The 16,522-nt window shown below is 49.8% G+C and overlaps 1 protein-coding gene across 5 annotated transcripts in view; it reads left to right on the top strand.

Annotated features, from left to right (window-relative positions):
* The first annotated feature begins 6,943 nt into the window (after positions 1-6,943).
* LOC108398692 (B2 bradykinin receptor) overlaps positions 6,944-16,522 on the top strand; it is a 50,538-nt gene continuing 40,959 nt past the window's right edge. Inside the window, exon 1 of one of the 5 annotated variants that reach the window (XM_036991929.2) lies at positions 6,944-7,377. The gene's annotated coding sequence lies outside the window, so the exon portion shown is untranslated. The remainder of the gene's footprint in view (positions 7,378-16,522) is intronic. The other 4 variants (XR_005054050.2, XM_036991930.2, XM_073241890.1 and 1 more) reach the window with 4 other exon arrangements.

Here is a 16,522-nt window from a genome sequence, read left to right as displayed (position 1 = left end):
AGGCTGTGGAGACTTGAGCTCAGAGAGAACGGGGGCTTCTGGAGCAGGTGTCCATGCTGGGCTGCACAGCCGAGGGCAAGGCATGCAGGTGAGGGGCCACACACAGGGGCCCCCAGCGGGAGCCATGGCAGTCATCTAGAGGGGCTGTGGGCCTAGGCGGGGAGGGGGCCAACGGAGGGACACACAGGACAGGTGGATGCCGCCAGGTCATGGAGGGCCCAGTGGCAGATGCCAAGCCCACACAGTGCCTCCGCTGGTGGTCAGAGGGGTAGAACCCAAATTTGGGGTGGGGAGGGCAGAGTGGGTGAGGAGGGCAACTCGCTGCTCTAGGTCACATCCCTAGCCTTCGGCCAATCCGCCCGGCCTTCCCTCGGTCCCCCAAGTCCTTTGAGGAGAAGCTGGAGTAGGTCCCGTCTCAGCCCTCTCCGCCTCTCTCCGGAGGGGCGCCCCCTCTGCGCTGCAGTTTCCTAAGGAGGACAAGGAGGAAGAGCGACGGGAGAGGAGAGTCCTTGGCCAGACCGGTGGGTTCCGGGCCGACTAATCAGCCAGCCGGGTGCCAAGGCCGGGGCCATGGTAGGGGGCTCCCTGGCATCCTGGCTCAGCGATCAGTCCCAGGAGAAGAGGGGCCGGGGGTTGCCAGGAACCAGTCTCCGCTCCTCGCCCCGAGGATTTCCCAGCCCCGGCATCAGGAAGTGAGTAACTACCTCTCAAGGCCGACTGGCGACAGCCCCAAGACCAAGGACAAAGTTGGGAAGCATGGCCAGGCTGACGGTCAGACTGAGGGCTCCTGCCTGCCGAACCTGGGGTGATCGGTCATCTGCCAGCCCCAACAGGACCTGGCTCCGCCCTCCACCTCCCATGGCAGCAGGGAGATGGAAAGCGGGATGGAGAAGGACCAACCTCCCGGGGCCCCGCCTCCACTACCCCTGTCCCTGGGGTACCTCTCCCAGCCCACCTCTGAAGGTCCTAGCACCAGGAACAGCAAGGGCTTCACTCATTCCCAGAATCTGAGAAGGGGGTTGGAGGAAAGCCAAGTCAGACAGAAATTGTGTGAAAAACTCCTATACCAAGAAGTCAAACCAAAACACATGAGTTTGTTTCCTGCAGTTTCTTCTACTGTTCTGGTAAGAATAAAATACACACGCAAGTACAAGTGATGAAATATGAATTATATCATTTCAATGACTTCACATGAGTTAAATGCACTGATCTGTGTGCTTAAAATTGGCATTGAGGTATATAAAGATAAATGGCAAAATGCATGCTCATAATTGAAAATTTCAATTTTTCTTTAGTTAGAACAACATGAAATAGTCAATAGCATTATATCGGGCAGTGGGCAGCCACAAGACCAGAGCTGGGTAATGAGGTCTTCTGTCTCCAGCAGGTGCGAAGGGGCCTCTGGGGAGAGGGACCAAAGACTGGGGGGAGAGGACTGCCCGCTGCAGCTGGGACACGCTCCGGGGGCTCATGGGGGTGAGTGTTACCACCAACCAGTGACACCCGCAGGCTTTGCATGTGTTTCACTCTAAGTCAAGGTCAGCACTTACTTTCCCAGTGCAGTTTTCCAGTACAGGTCTGTCTGGGCTGTGTCTGACTGATCAGCCCTCTGTGGGGGCGGCTGCTGATGAACAGAAGACCTACTGTAGAGTTCTGAACAAAAGCTCAGCCCACTCCTGGAGGCCGATGGCAAGGGCCTTCCTGGGGGAATTTGAGAACCTGGCTTCATAGAACAGATGTTTAGAGAGAATGTTCTGGATCATGGGGATGCTGGGGCAGACATTCATAAACAAGCATGTACACACACACATGTCTGTAGCCTGCTTTCATGCTCTTCTGTTTTGTGTGGTCTTTTCTTCACCCCACAGAGGCTGGAATTGGGAGCTTTTTCCCATAGACTGGGTTGTTCATAGGGTATTCATAGGATGCCTACTATGTGCTGGACAATAACAAATAAGACAGGAGTCCTTGCCTCATGGAGTTCATGTTGAGGGGGTCACAAAGGAAAACCTCAGGGCTGCGGTGGGAGACAGCCAGGCTGCTGAGTGCAGACAGGACCAGGCACATCAGGAAGGGCTCCTGAGCACCCCCAAGACAAGAGGAGTTAGCAAGTGAGGGCAAAGGAAGGGTGCTCCCAGCAGAGATGATAGCACGTGCAAAGGTCCAGAGTCAAGTGGGATCCTGCTGCATTAGGGGCTGCATGAGGCTGGGGAGGCAGAAGGGCCAAAGAGCAGGTTTTGACCATGCAGAGAGGCCCTGGCTTGGTGGGGAGGCCATCAGCGTTATGCAGAAATAACCTAGTCCCTCCTCTTTGTTCTCTGAATGCAGCTGACTGGCCAGGCTGAACTCCCTGCAGCCCCAGCTGAGCCGACTGAATGGTGGAGAGTATACTCGGGAGGCAGCTGCAGAGATTTTACAAGAAGGGTTTAGCCAAATTTTCTCATAGCAGAAATGAAGCACAGAAGACACGCTAATCCAGATATAAAACAGAGTGGCTTGTTACTGGGTCCAGGGGGAGCTCCTTTTGAAATGGTTCCCCACCCAGGCTCTGCCCCTCCCTGGGGGAAGTGGCCTCAGGGATAGGCTCCCCAGGCATGGACGTATCTGATCATCACTCGCTTCTGTCCAACGGTGCACAGCCCAGCTACGTGCTGCTGATAAATGAGTGGATGGGTGGATGGAGGAGTGGGTGGATGACTGGATGGATGGTGGAAGGGTAGGTAGATGGATGGATGGATGGATGGATGGATGGATGGATGGATGGATGGATGGATGGATGGGTATTTGGGTTAATGGGTAGGTACAAGTGCAGGTGAGTGGAAGGCTGGGCAATTGTTTTATAAGATTTAAAGATTCTTTTGATGGCAGGACACAATACAATGATACTTGATGGGTAAAAGGCAGAACTTTTGATTACTTTAGTTCCAAATGTAAGCAAGCTTCCAGGCAGGGCCACACAGAGGACTGCAGCCGGGGACAAGTAACAGCATGTGGAGCTGTGGGGAGGAGCTTATGTGCGGCAAGCAGGTGGGATTAGCCAGGCTCCTCAGGCTCCCTGCAGACTGGCTAATTTGAGAAATTTTCCAGTTCCAGGTATAGAGGCTGTCCATAGTCGTTGGGTACCTGGATCTGGAGGTTTAGAGCTGGTGCATAGTGCCCCAGAGGGTGGAAGCCTGTTAAGGAAAGTGATTGGAATACACACTTAGCTGCTCATGAAGAACTGACCAGCCTCCAGCCATGACTTCAAAACTGGCTCAAAGCAGCATTTTTAACAAATTGTACTAAAGTGGTAGATGGAGAAGTGTGTAGATGGATGGGTGACTTTTGGAGTTCTCTCCATCAGTAGTATTTACAGAAACATCTACAGTGAATTCAGATTTTCAAGGATTTTCATCTCCTAGATGTGGAACCCTTGGCTGTATCATCTGAAGAGATTTTACAAGGTCTTTCTCTGTTCTGATGGGTTGCAAATGCTTTGGATCACAGAAAACTTCTCTAATAATCTGATGAAGGCAATATATCCTCTCTCTCCTGGAAAACACATACACAAGTTCTGCATATCATTTTAGACGGCTCGTGGATTATGGGCAAGCCCAGGAACTACTGAGGCACCCTGGTGGGAGAAGAACTTAGCTCAAGTTTGTGCAACCAGTCCACAGCCACACCAGGCTTGGATGCTAAGCCTCCCCATAAACCTTCCTGTGTCTCAGTTTCCCCATCTCTGTGATGATGGAACCTGTGATCTCTTGATTGTTGGTTTGCATACTTGGTTCAGAGAAATGACGGAGAAGTGGAGACAGCAGGTAGGGTTCTGATCCTCCTATCCATTCCGCAGCTCTGGTCTCTTTTGAAGGAGAGGTTTTAAGACTTTTTTACTGAACTGTAATTGACATACAACATTAGTTTTGGGGGTAAAACATAGTGATTCAATTTTTACATACATTACAAAGCAATCACCACATTAAGTCTACCTATCATTGATCACCATACAGCATTGTTGCAATATTCTTGACTCTATTCTCTATGCTTTAATTTTATCCCTGTGACTTATTTTATAACTGGGAGTTTGTACCTTTTCATCTGCTTCACATATTTTGCCTATCTTCCACCCCCATACCTCTGGAAACAACCAGATTATTCTCTGTACCTATGAGTCTGTTTCTGTTTTGTTTTGCCTGTTCATTTGTGTGGGGTATTTTTTAGATTCCACACCTAAGTGAAAGCATGGTATTGGTCTTTCTCTGTCTGACTTATTTCACTTAGTATAATAACATCTAGGTCTACCCATGTTGTTGCAGTTGCAGAATTCCATTCTTTTTTACGGCTGAGTAATATTCCATTTGTGGGGGGGGGTGTTCCACATCTTTATCTGTTCCTAAGTATCTCTCAATGGACACTTAGGTTGTTCTATATTTTGGCTATTGTGAATAGTGCTGTAATAAACATACAGGTGCATACATCTTTTCAAAATGATGTTTTCATTTTCTTCAGATAAATACGCAGAAGTAGAATTGAGGGATTGTATGGTAGTTCTAGTTTAATTTTTGAGGAATTTCCTAATTGTTTTCCAAACCGACTGCACAAATTTTTATTCCCACCAGCAGTATACAAGTGTTCAATTTTTCTCCACATCTTCACCAACACTTGTTGTTTCTTATTGTTTCAATAACAGCCATTCTGACTGGTGTGAGGTGAATCTCATTGTGATTTTGATTTGCATTTCCCTGGTGATTAGTGATGTGGAACATCTTTTCAGTGTCTGTTGTACATCTATAAGTCTTTTCAATGATGTGTCTATGCAAGTTTTCTGTCCACTTTTTGATTGGATTGCTTTTCTGATACTGAGCTGTGTGAGTTCTTTATATGGTTTGCATATTAACCCCTTTTCAGACATGTCACTTGTAAATACCTTCTTCCATTAAGTAGGCTGCCTTTTCATGTTGTTGATAGTTTCCTTCACATTGCAAAAGCTTTTTAGTGTGATGTAGTCCCATTTGCTTACTTTTGTTTTTATTGCCTTTGCCTGGGGAGACAGATCCAAAAAAAATATTACTAAGGCCAATGTTCAAGAGCTTACTGCTTGTGTTTTTTTCTAGGAGTTTTAAGGTTTCCAGTATTACATTTAAGTCTTTAATTCATTTGGAGTTTATTTTTGTGTATGGTGTAAGGCAGTGGCACAGTTTCATTCTTTTGCATGTAGCTGTCCAGTTTTCCCAATACCATCGATTGAAGAGCCTGTCTTTTCCCCATTGTGTATTCTTGCCTCCTTTCAATTCAGGGTAATTGACCATATGAGTGTTGGTTTATTTCTGGACTCTCTATTCTGTTCCATTGAAATCTGTGTCTATTTTTATGCCACTACCATATTGTTTTGATTACTGTAGCTTTATAATTTAAAATATCTCCAGCTTTGTCCTTCTTTCTTGAATAGCCAAGATTGCTTTGGCTATTCAAGATCTTTTATGTTTCCATACAAATTTTATAATTATTTTTCCTAGTTCAGTGAAAAATGCCACTGACTGGTATTTTGACAGGGATTGCATTAAATCTGTAGGTTATTTTGAGTCATAAGGATATTTTAACAATATTAATTCTTCCAATCCATGAGCACTATATCTTTCCATTTGTTTGAGTTGTCTTCAGTTTCTCTCATTAATGTCTTACAGTTTTCAGAATACAAATCTTTCATCTCCTTGGTTAAATTTGTTCCTAGGTATTTTATTCTTTTTGATGCAATCATAAATGGGATTGGTTTCTTAATTTCTCTTTCTGCTAGTTTGTTATTAGTGTATAGAAACACAACAGATTTCTGTATATTGATTTTGTAGCCTGTAACTTTACTGAGTTCAGTTCTAGTAGTTTTTTGGTGAAATATTTAGGGTTTTCAAAATATAGTATTATGCCATCTGCAAATAGTGACAGTTTTACTTCTTCCTTTCCCATTTGGATGCATTTTATTTCTTTTTCTTGTCTGATGGCTGTGGCTAGGACTTCCAATTCTATGTTGAATAAAGGTGTCAAGAGTGGACATCCTTGTCTTGTTTCTGATCTTAAATGAAAAGCTTTCAGTTTTTCACCACTGAGTATAATGTTGCCTTTGGGCTTGTTTGATATGACCTTTATTTTGTGGACTTACATTACCTCTATACCCACTTTGTTGAGAGTTTTTATCATAAATGGATGTTGAATTTTATCAAGTCCTTTTTTTATTAATTGTATGAAAGCCCCTCAACTTTCCAGCTTTTAAGTTTCTGGAAGTGTTAAGTGCTGTGGAGTATCAGTAATTCTCCGGAGTAAAGCCAAGAAAACCAATCAATGTTGAAACGGGAGGAAACCATTGCCAGACATCCCCAAATCAGGGGTGCACAAACACTTAAGTGTTGCCAGGAAACAGGACAGAGACAAGTGTTCTGAAGATGTTTCTAGGTTTCTGCCACCATCACCCCATGGGAGGCATACATGGCATTAAAAAAAATTCAGAACTCCCCCTGCCTGCTCTGTTTATACCTTCTTTGTAAATGCCCACTCTTTCCATTAAACTCAGCCACAAAACAACCATGTGGGGAAAAAAATGATAGATAATAAGTGTTATATTAGACAAATGTATTCACTTGTGAAGTATTCCAGTTACCTCAATGCCAGAAGGAAAAGAACTAGTATTTAGGGGTCTGCGCATCTGTTCTTCACATCTGTTATTTCATTTAATTGAGAAGGGGATAGCATCGTGATTAAGAACATAGACTTTGGAGCCAGACTGCCAGGGTTCCTGGAGGATTAGCTGAGTTAGTACATTCACGTGCTTAGAAAAATGCCTGACATAGAGTAAGTTATATATGTGTCAGGATGGTTACTATACTAATCTTCATCACAGCCCTGCTGAGATTTGCCACAATTACTTGCATGGCACAGCTCAGAAGTTAAACAACTTTCCTGAGGCCCTTAGCCATGGAAAGGCTGACTTGGAAATCCAGGACTGGCTGATGTTGAGCCCAGGACATGTCCTGGGACACCTTTGCCACTCCAAGACTCCAAAGGGCAGCCAGTGTACACAATGGAGCATTCCTTGGACTAACCTGGAAATCTTCCATGTGGCTCGCTGAGCTCTCAAGCCTCAGGGGGCAGGCGGAGTCCTGGGCAGCTGCAGCCATCTCAACCTGGCTTTTGGGTTCTAGAAGCTGTGCCGGGTGCAGGGCTAGTCTGGAGGTGGAGGGAGGAAGTGCCCAGGAGGGCGATGACATCACCACCCAGCCCTTGAAAGATGAGCTGTTTCCCCAGCGACTCCAGCTTGCTCCAGCGCCCGGGAGGGGTGGGGACATCAGGCCGCCCGACCGGACTGAGGGAAGGACTGAGGTGCCAGTGTGGCCCACTCCAAACAAGGTGGGTGCCGAGCAGGGGCTGGTCCAGCTACTTAACTTTTGCGGGGAGGACCGGGGGTCCCAGCACAGAGGGAGGGTGGCCTAGTGAGGGTCACAGGGGCTGACTCTCAGGCTCTGAGAGAAGTTCCCCTCAGGTCTCCCGGCATTTGGGAGAAGTTTCCTTCTTTTCTGAGCTCTGACAAGTGATAAAATCGGCTTGTTTGTTCTAGGTTTGCCCTCTCCCTGAATTGAGAAAGCCACGTGTGTGTGTGTGTGTGTGTGTGTGTGACCTAGTGATTTGATTTTTATAGACTCTGGACAGATACCTTATACCAAAGCAGCAAGGTGCTAGCGTGGTGCAACAGGAGGTGTTGGGCTGCAGACGCCAGATCTAGCTTTTCACGAACAGTTGTGCTGCTCAGTGGCCCTGTGTGACCCTGGACAAGTTACTTAATCTCTCTGAGCGTCAGTTTCTCTGTCTGCAGAGTACCCTGCTCCCTTGCTTCCTGGGTGGCAGAAGTGAAATCAGAGCGCAGACGGGAGGGGTCTGTGACTATTGCTGGTGTGCACTGAGGACCTCAGGCAGGCTGAAAGTCCCTCCGTCCTGGCCCAGGGCAGAGGGGCGACATGGTGCGCTGATTCAGAGCACAGGCTTTGTATCCAGCCCTGGGTTGGAGTCCCAGCTCTGCTCCCTTTCCCTGGGTGATTTTTTAAAAATTTTTTATTAAGGTATGATTGATATACACTCTTATGAAGGTTTCACATGAAAAAACAATGTGGTTACTCCATTTACCCATATTATCAAGTCCCCACCCACACCCCAATGCAGTGACTGTCCATCAGTGCAGCAAGATGCCGCAGTCGCTGTTTTTACCTTCTCGGTGCTACACTGTCTTCTCCGTGACCCCCCACACCATGTGCACTAAACATAATACCCCTCAATCCCCTTCTCCCTCCCTCCCCGGCCACGCTCCCACACCCCTCCGCTTTGGTAATCGCTAGTTCCTTCTTGGAGTCTCTGAGTCTGCTGCTGTTTTGTTCCTTCAGTTTTGCTTCGTTGTTATACTCCACAAATGAGGGAAATCATTTGGTACTTGTCTTTTTCCGCCTGGCTTATTTCACTGAGCATAATGTCCTCCAGCTCCATTCATGTTGTTGCAAATGGTAGGATTTGTTTCTTTCTTATTGCTGAATAGTATTCCATTGTGTAGATGTACCCTGGGTGACATTTTTGAGCAAATTATTTTTACCCATTTCCTGAACCATAAAGATGGCCTGGCAGGGTAGTTTCAACAATAGAAATGGGCTCACAGCTGTGATGGGCCACATAGGCAGTCGGTGCTGGACAAATGGAAGCTGTTACTAGAGCCGCCGAGGACAGGCAGTTTCCCAAGCCCAGGTTTGGGTGAGGGATGGGTGCTGCTTTCCCTGGCAGGTTAGGATCTGCCTCCCTGACTCACAGCCGCCTCTGGCTCCCGCCAGCCCACAGGAAACGGGAGCACAGTCCCAGATGCGGGATAATGAGGGCGCCTGGGCCCGCCCCACCTCGTATGCCTTCTCTGAGAGAAAAGGCCTTAGGAGACCTGGGGCTGGATGCATGACCCCACGAGACATTGCCCAACCCATCACCTCCAGAGGAAAACGATTCCGTGTCCTAGGCGCTGGCAGCAGCGGGGGTGACAGCAACATTCCACAGTCGGGAGCCCCACGAGCCTGAGGGAAGAGTTCCCTGGTTTTCCCCTGCTTGGGGAGGAATCAGGAAGGGTGGAGAACAGCCAGGGGGAGGGGTTTTGGCAAACATTGAGAACAAGCAGGCTCCCATGCTGTCGCCCAGGCAGAACCCCAGGATCTCAGCTAATGCTCTGCCCTAAACTCACAAAACCCCTGCACTCGTGTCCTCCAAGCCCCTCACTGCACAGATGAGGAAGCAGTCTCAGGGCAGGGACAGCACCTCAGAAAAGCCCTTTGCTCAGTGTCTGGGGAAGTGCCTCAGCTTCTTTGGGACTTGGGGTTCGGTCCCTTGTGAGCGGGGAAAGGTTCAAACGATTGACTGAGCCTAGATGGTGAGACCAGGGATTCTGGATTAGACCCACTTCAGGAGATGCTGCCCAAAGGTGCCAAGCAGGGGAAACAGCTGTGCCACATGGTCTCTGGACCAGTGGAACTGTACCCTGCAGACCCACCTGGGGCCTGTGGTTTTCAGAATGAAGGCAGGGGTCCAGTCTGTCCATTCACAGCTGCCTCCCCTGCCCTGAGAACCGAGCCCTGCAGAAAGTGGGCTCTCATCCGTATTTGCCAAATGGCTGTGTGGTTGGATGGAAGGATGGAAGGATGGACAGGTGGATGGAGGGACAGAAAAATGAATATTGGTCACATAACAGCACTAAAATGCACAAAGCATATTACAAATGAAAGAAGTCAATCTGAAAAGACTATATATCATGTGATTCCAGTTATATGACATTACAGAAAAGGCAAAACAATGGAGGAAGTAAAAATGTCCATGTTGCCAGGATTAGGGGGGGAGGGAGGGAGGGATGAGTAGAGCACGAGCAGGTTTAGGGCAGTGAAACTACTCCGAATGTTATTGGAATGATGAACACGTGTCATTACACATTTGTCCAAACCCACAGAACAGACAGCACCACAAGTGAAGCCTGGTGTAAACTGGGGGGATGTTGATGGTGGGGGAGATCTTGCACGGATTGGGGAGGGGGTACATAGGAACTCTGTGCTTCCCACTAAATTTTTCTGTGAACCTAAAACCTAAGAATAAAGGCTGACATTTTTTTTTAAAAAAGCACACAGAGCAGATCTGTGTGCTGCTTGGAGAATTCCTAAGGCACTTAGACTCTCCCAGGGCCGTGAGTCAGACGATCAGAACTTACTAAGACTTGACACCCCGAGTGCATCACTCCCAGCACCCGCCCGCCCAGCAATCCCCTGACCCGTGAGTGTCCGTCTCAGTGCACACGCTTCCAGGAATGGGGAGCTCACTGCTTTACAAGGCCCCCGATCCACCTTGCAAGAAGTCTACTGTTAAGCAGTCCTTCCTTAGACTGAGGGTGAGCCCCTCTCCCACTGAGCAGTGGCCCACTTCCTATTTCTTGGACCTGGACTGTACAGTTCTCCTCCTTGAAGGTCCTCTCTGAGTTAAATGTCCACAACTCCGTAATCAAAACCCATCTTCCAGACACACCCCAGGCAACAGGTAGCTCTTTGTCGTTAAAGTGGTATTGGAGGCTAGAAAACTCAGAATCTCCCCCCAAATCATCAAAGCACAAGGCAGGGTGGGACAGACTCAAGCTCTGGGTCCAGTCATGACTGTTTAGTGGCTAAGAGTGCTCTCAAAGCTAAGTTTTCTCCACTACACAATGGGACCGTCTCTCCTATTTCTGAGGACCAAGGTGAAGTCTAACTCAGGTGTGCGGGTGCAGGGCAAGCAGGTCCCAGGTCCCCGCAGATGCCCACCAAGCAGAGGAATGGCCTGCAGGGGCCAGGATTAAGGGCCTGGGGCTCTCAGAGGAGCTGCCCCTGCCCTGCAGCAGGGTCGCTGCATCCAGGGGGAGAAGGCGCCCCAGTGCACATGCTTCTGTCCCCAGGCGATGCACCTGCAGGAACCCTGTCACAGTTCCCTGGGGGGCTCACATTTTAGGTTTCCACCCCACCCCACCCCAGAGCCTCTGGGCCTCCCTAGTCTCTGGGGCCAGGGGAGCACTGTCAGGTGGGGCACAGAGAGCCAGCCCCCAGACCCCATCAAGCCCACTAGCGAGCACCTCAGGCAAGGCACTTGGCTTCTCCTCACAGGTCCACATCTGAAAACCAGCTGCGCCAGATACCTGGTGGGGTGTTGCAAAGTGTGGAGCACCGGCCCAGCCGCAGCTCTGCTGTTTCTGTGGTTGTCATTGTTCCGATCTGTATCCAAGGCGCCGGGCCTCCTCCTCTTTCCTGTGGGTTCCCTGAGCAGCCATACCCCAGCGCCTGGCGTCCCAGCCACCTGGAATTCGAGCCATGCAGAGCCAGGGCCCTCCCCTGGGGCCCTAATGCGGCAGCGTGGGCGTCCGAGGGCCTCCTCATCTCTCCAGAGCTTTTAAGGCAGGAGGGCCTCTGCCACACTTTAGACAAAACTGCCTTAGCAAAGGGCTTTCTAAGGGCAGCAAACCTGAGGGGAATTTAGGCCCATCCCTGCCTTGGACCCCAAAGCCACTCTCCCCAGACCCCTCTCCTGGTCCCTACAGCTGAGAGATTTGAGGGCTGCATCACTGCTCCCAAGCGCTTGTCTCGGGAATGGGCAGAAAGCCTCCCCCTGAGAACTGCCCCTTAGAGCCTCCAGCCCAGCTCCCCGGAGGGAGACTTGGGCCTGAGCGTTCTGGGCCACATCCCTGTGTCCTGCCTGCCAGCCAGCAGGATGCACTCCCAGGAAGGACAGAAGCAGCCCAGAGCGTGGCACTCAGAATAGGCCTGCAGGGTGACACCCTGGCCGAGGGCCCCTCAGGTCCTCCCAACGCTGCTGAGGTCGTACCCTCCCAGGAGAGGCCCTGCCTCCCCTGAAGCCTCAGGGAGGGAAGGGCACCACCTCTCAGCACCTTGGACAATCACCCCTCTCTGCCCCGCTTTGTCTATTAGTGGAGTGAGGGGTGGGAGGAGAGACCCTTCTGACAGGAAATGTCCCAGCTAGAAAGCAGGAACACGACAGCGAAGGTGACAAGCCAGGCCCAGTGGGAAAAGGTATAAGCCCCAGGTGCAAGTGTGCTAAATGCTAACACGGGGCAAAGGCCTGCAGACCAGGGGCCCGCGCAGGTCATCTGCGGGAGCTCAGACGACCGGAAAGAGGGGGCTCGAGTCGGAGCACATAAGGCGATGCTTCCCGTGTCCATGTTGCCCCCCGCCGCCTCCTCCTCCTTCTTCTTCTTCTTCTTCTGTTTCTCCTCCTCATCTTCCTCCTCCTTGATCCAAAGCCAGTTGCAGGGACTAAAAGCCACCCCCGCTTCTCCCCAGCAGGATGTCCTGGGGCAACCGTCTGGGCTCTTCTCATCAGAGGCATCTGGGCCTTGTGGCTCAGCCCTACTCTGGAATAATACTGCTGGGCTGCAAAACAGAGAAGTGAGGATTGTTATATGTTAAGAGGCCTTCAGGCTGCTTGCATTGCCTCCCTGAACAATGCATGAATGCGCCCGCATCTGCTCCAAACACACAGAAGATGTCTGGGAGGAGACACAAGGAACCAGTGAGGTGGGCTGCCTCTGGGAGGGTGATAGGGGTGGGGAGAGAGCCAGGAGGCAGGCTTAATGGCCGCTGTGTGCTCTTTTGTACTCTGAAATGTTTATCCTGAGCATGCATATATTTCAACCTAAAAAAGCAAAGGAAACAGAACGGGAAATAAGGAGACAAAATCCTCCAGCGTTGCCGTGTCCCATAGTCTGGGTCTGCCCTAAATCTCTTGCTAGGTTCAAGAACAGAGCCTGCAGATGAAGGCAGAGGACAATTCACCCAGGAGCCAGTCAGCAGCAAGGGGGCGGATGGGACCCGGGGCAGCAGGGCAGACAGGCCCTATGGTACATTGTGTGACTGTCTGAGGACAAGCACTGAACATCTATTAGGTGCAGAGCACCAGAGGGCAGCGGGGGACGTGAAAACAGTATTTTCTAAAAAAAAAAAAAAAAAAAAAAAGTTCTTCAAAGTGCATTCCAGTCAAATAAGAAATTAGTCCCATTAAATAATTCAAGAAAAGGGGAAGACACATTAGAGAAAAAATTAGTGTGATCCGTGAAATCAAAGTCTAAGGTATGGCTAACAAATTCATTGTAAGATGATTTTGAAGTTCAGTAACTATTTAGAAAGGATGCTTAAAATAGAAAAGACATAAAAATGTGATGATAATCTGGAACTAAAATTTCTCATTTCAACTAACTCTGAGGATGGGAATGGGAAGGGAAAAGAGAAGAAAAGGTGTGCGGAAGAGTTTATGTTATCTAGATTATTGGATTATTTTTCTACTCTTGATGCTAATAGATGGAGATAATCTATTTTTAATATATCTGTTTAAAATTTAAAGATAACCACTAGAAGAGTAAAAAACTATGTATATTATAAATATGAATTATATTATTACTTTGTACTCTACAAAGAATATGCATTCCAGTGAATATTTACAGAAATTTATCATTCTAGGCTCTGAAGAAAACCTCAATATAGTCTCAGATGTAGAACTCTTACAGGCTGCATTAGCTAACCTTACTGCAGAAATTAACATCCAATAGAAAAACTAAATATCACAAACCACTGGAAAATTTTAGAAAACACTCTTCCTCCAAACTCTCCCATCAGAGATCATCAAAACTGAAATTATAAATATTTGAGGAGGGATCAACTACAAGAAGCCAGTTGTCAAACTTAAGGGATGCAGCAAAAACCATATTATGAAACAGTAAGATCACAAATAGATGAATTGGATGTTAAGTTTAAGAAGCTAGACAATAAACACGAAGTAGAAGAAAGAAAATAATGATGACAAAAGAAAGTGATTAATCAGAAAGGGAGTGTTAATATTCCACCTAAGGAAAAACCGTGCGCCAGCTCTTTGACAAGGGGGTCAGAGGGAAATGGTAGGAAGTGATATGTGCTGTGCAGAGAATTACAGTAAGTTGCTCGACAGAATGATGGGGGGCTGCGTAGTGGGGTGGCCAGGAGGGGCCCAGCAAGCCAGCCTCATCCTGGGCATGCTGCAGAGGGGGACCTGCCTGCCTCAGGATTCCCATCAGCCCCAGCAAGGTCTCCTTTCATCTTGGCCTCCAGGCCCTGCAAGGGGTCCTGCACCCCTGAACAGAAGGCATCTCACTTACGGAACAGACGGAAGGACAGGCGAGCTCCAAGCCCTGCCCCACGCCACGGCCCGTGCCTGGGATCCCACCATCCCTGCTTCAAGCCTTTAGACCCAGTTCTGTCAGAGCCCACAAACCAACGGGTAGGCTAGTATATAGCCATCAGTATTTTTAAAAAGAGTCAATATTTTAAAATTGGGATATTTCACATAAAAACTCAGATTCCCAGCTTCTCTAGAAATGCAGGTGGCTCTGGCAAGATTGGGCTTGAACTCCAGCCTGTCACATGGAGCCGGTGGGGCCTTGCCCATCAGGGCGCTCCCAATGCCCACCCCTCACACAGAGCCACACCTGCTCTTACCCAGCCCCCTCACCTTGATGGGCCCCCTTGAATCTGAGGCCCTGCAGACCTTGAGAGGCACACGCCTGGGGAAGCCTCCTGAGACAGGACCAGGCTGGTCACAATCGGAAGAAGGGACTTCGTAGAGTAGATTTAAATGGGCAAAGAGTGGGGAGGGGACTTGCTTCCCCAACACACACCCTCTCCTCACATGGCCCCTGGAAAGAAAATCCCACGTAAGGGGAAGGAAGGGCCCCCCTCTCCCCACACCAGGCTCTGGAGGTTGAATGGTGTCATGGGCCTGTGATCACGCTGCAGAAGGGAGCAGCTCCAGGCCTAAAGCAGGAACGTGCACCAGTGGAAACCATACTGCAGGGCCTGAGTCTTCTGAATGAAGAAGAGAAATGGCTGGTGTAAATCTGAGGGAAACCTGAGCTACCCAGGAGGCTAAGCATGCCAGGCTCTTGGATGCCTCTGGGCCTTCGTTCATGCAGTTCCCAGGCCTACAATGCTTTTTCTCACCTTCCTCCAGCTCCTTCACCTCTCTTATTTCTATTCACCCATTAAGACAAAAGAGTCTCCCCTTAAAGGAAGCCTTCTATGCCCATTGCCAGTGGGGCCAGGTCATTCCTTGGGGCCCCACGGTGACAGCACTGTTCAGGCTGTGTGGTGGTTGTCTGTGTGTCTGTCTCTCCTGCCAGCCTGTGGGCCCCCCTCAAAGGCCAGACCTTCTTCACCATCTCTCCATCCCCAGCTCCCAGCCCAGGCCTAGTACAGAGCCTCCTGGCTGTCAAGGCCTATAGCCTGGTGGGCTCAGCCATGCCTCCTGGGAAGTTGGACTTGGCAGTGAGAGTAGGAGGGGGTCTGGCCATCAGAAGCTAATAAGAAGCCATTAAGTGCTGGAATCCCCTGAGTGTAGCCTCTAGCCTCCAGAAGAGAGCAGGTATCCAAGGAAACCTCTTTCTTGCTGCAGACTAATATTTGGGGGTTGGGGTCCCAGGCTTCTCTTGTGGATCTCACCATGCAAGCCAGCCCTAGTGTCCTAAAGGCTCTGGGGACAGATGGGCCACTTGTGAGCCCACCAACCCTGAGCCTGGGGACCCTTCCCCAGAGGAATAGAGTCTCCCTTGATTAGTCCCCTGGCAGCCACTGTTGGCCTACATCACTGCACAAAGTCCCCCCTTTGAAGGTCTGCTGGCCCCTGAGTGCTGGCATCTCTAAAAGTGGCCTCCATCCAGGCACAGTCCCTGGGCGAGGGGCGGGGCTGTCTGACAGCCTAGCTCTCTAGGCTTGGCCAAAATTGCTTGCTGAGTAATAATGGCAGGTCACTGACTTCGCTGAGCCTCTCCCTTCTCACCTGTATCTGGGGATAGGGACCACCATCCATGGCCACCGGGCTACCAATAAACAGGGCTGTGTGTGGGCGCCACACCGTGCCAGACCCTGGTTATTCCCACCTTCCTTCCTGAACCATTTACTCTGGTTCCTGCACCATCTGGGTTCCCAACCCACAGAGCTGCCCGCGAGGAGTGCGGAGCCTGGTGGGAGACACAGGGGAGGGCCCAGTGGGCTCGAGAAGTACTTTGCATCTGTAACCCCAGGTGCAGCCCAGAGGACCCTGGGACTGTCACATCCGTGGCCCTCTCCTAAGCCTCCTGAATCACAGTCAGATGGCAGGATGGCCACCCTTCCCTTCCTGGGCCTCTGTCTGCCAGCACCCCAACACATGGGGGCACACACACCATGTCAATGCACACACACTACAAACACCCTACACACACACCATCCCCACATACCCTGCCTCCCGCTGCCTGCGTGTCCCCACACCCCGTCTGTCCCACACATACCCTGCCTCCTGTGGCCTGCATGTCCCCACACCCCATCTGTGACATGTCTAGAGTGTCTCAGTTGTCTTTGTGGGGAGTTTTCAAGTTCTTTCCCAAGACAGTCCTAGACCAGGAAAGCAGAGGGTCCAGGTCAGAGAAGGGGTACGCCGTGGGACAGAC

This window comes from Manis javanica, chromosome 8, assembly GCF_040802235.1.
Source record: "Manis javanica isolate MJ-LG chromosome 8, MJ_LKY, whole genome shotgun sequence".
Classification (NCBI taxonomy): domain Eukaryota; kingdom Metazoa; phylum Chordata; class Mammalia; order Pholidota; family Manidae; genus Manis; species Manis javanica.
This window is presented reverse-complemented; position numbering and strand designations above follow the sequence as displayed.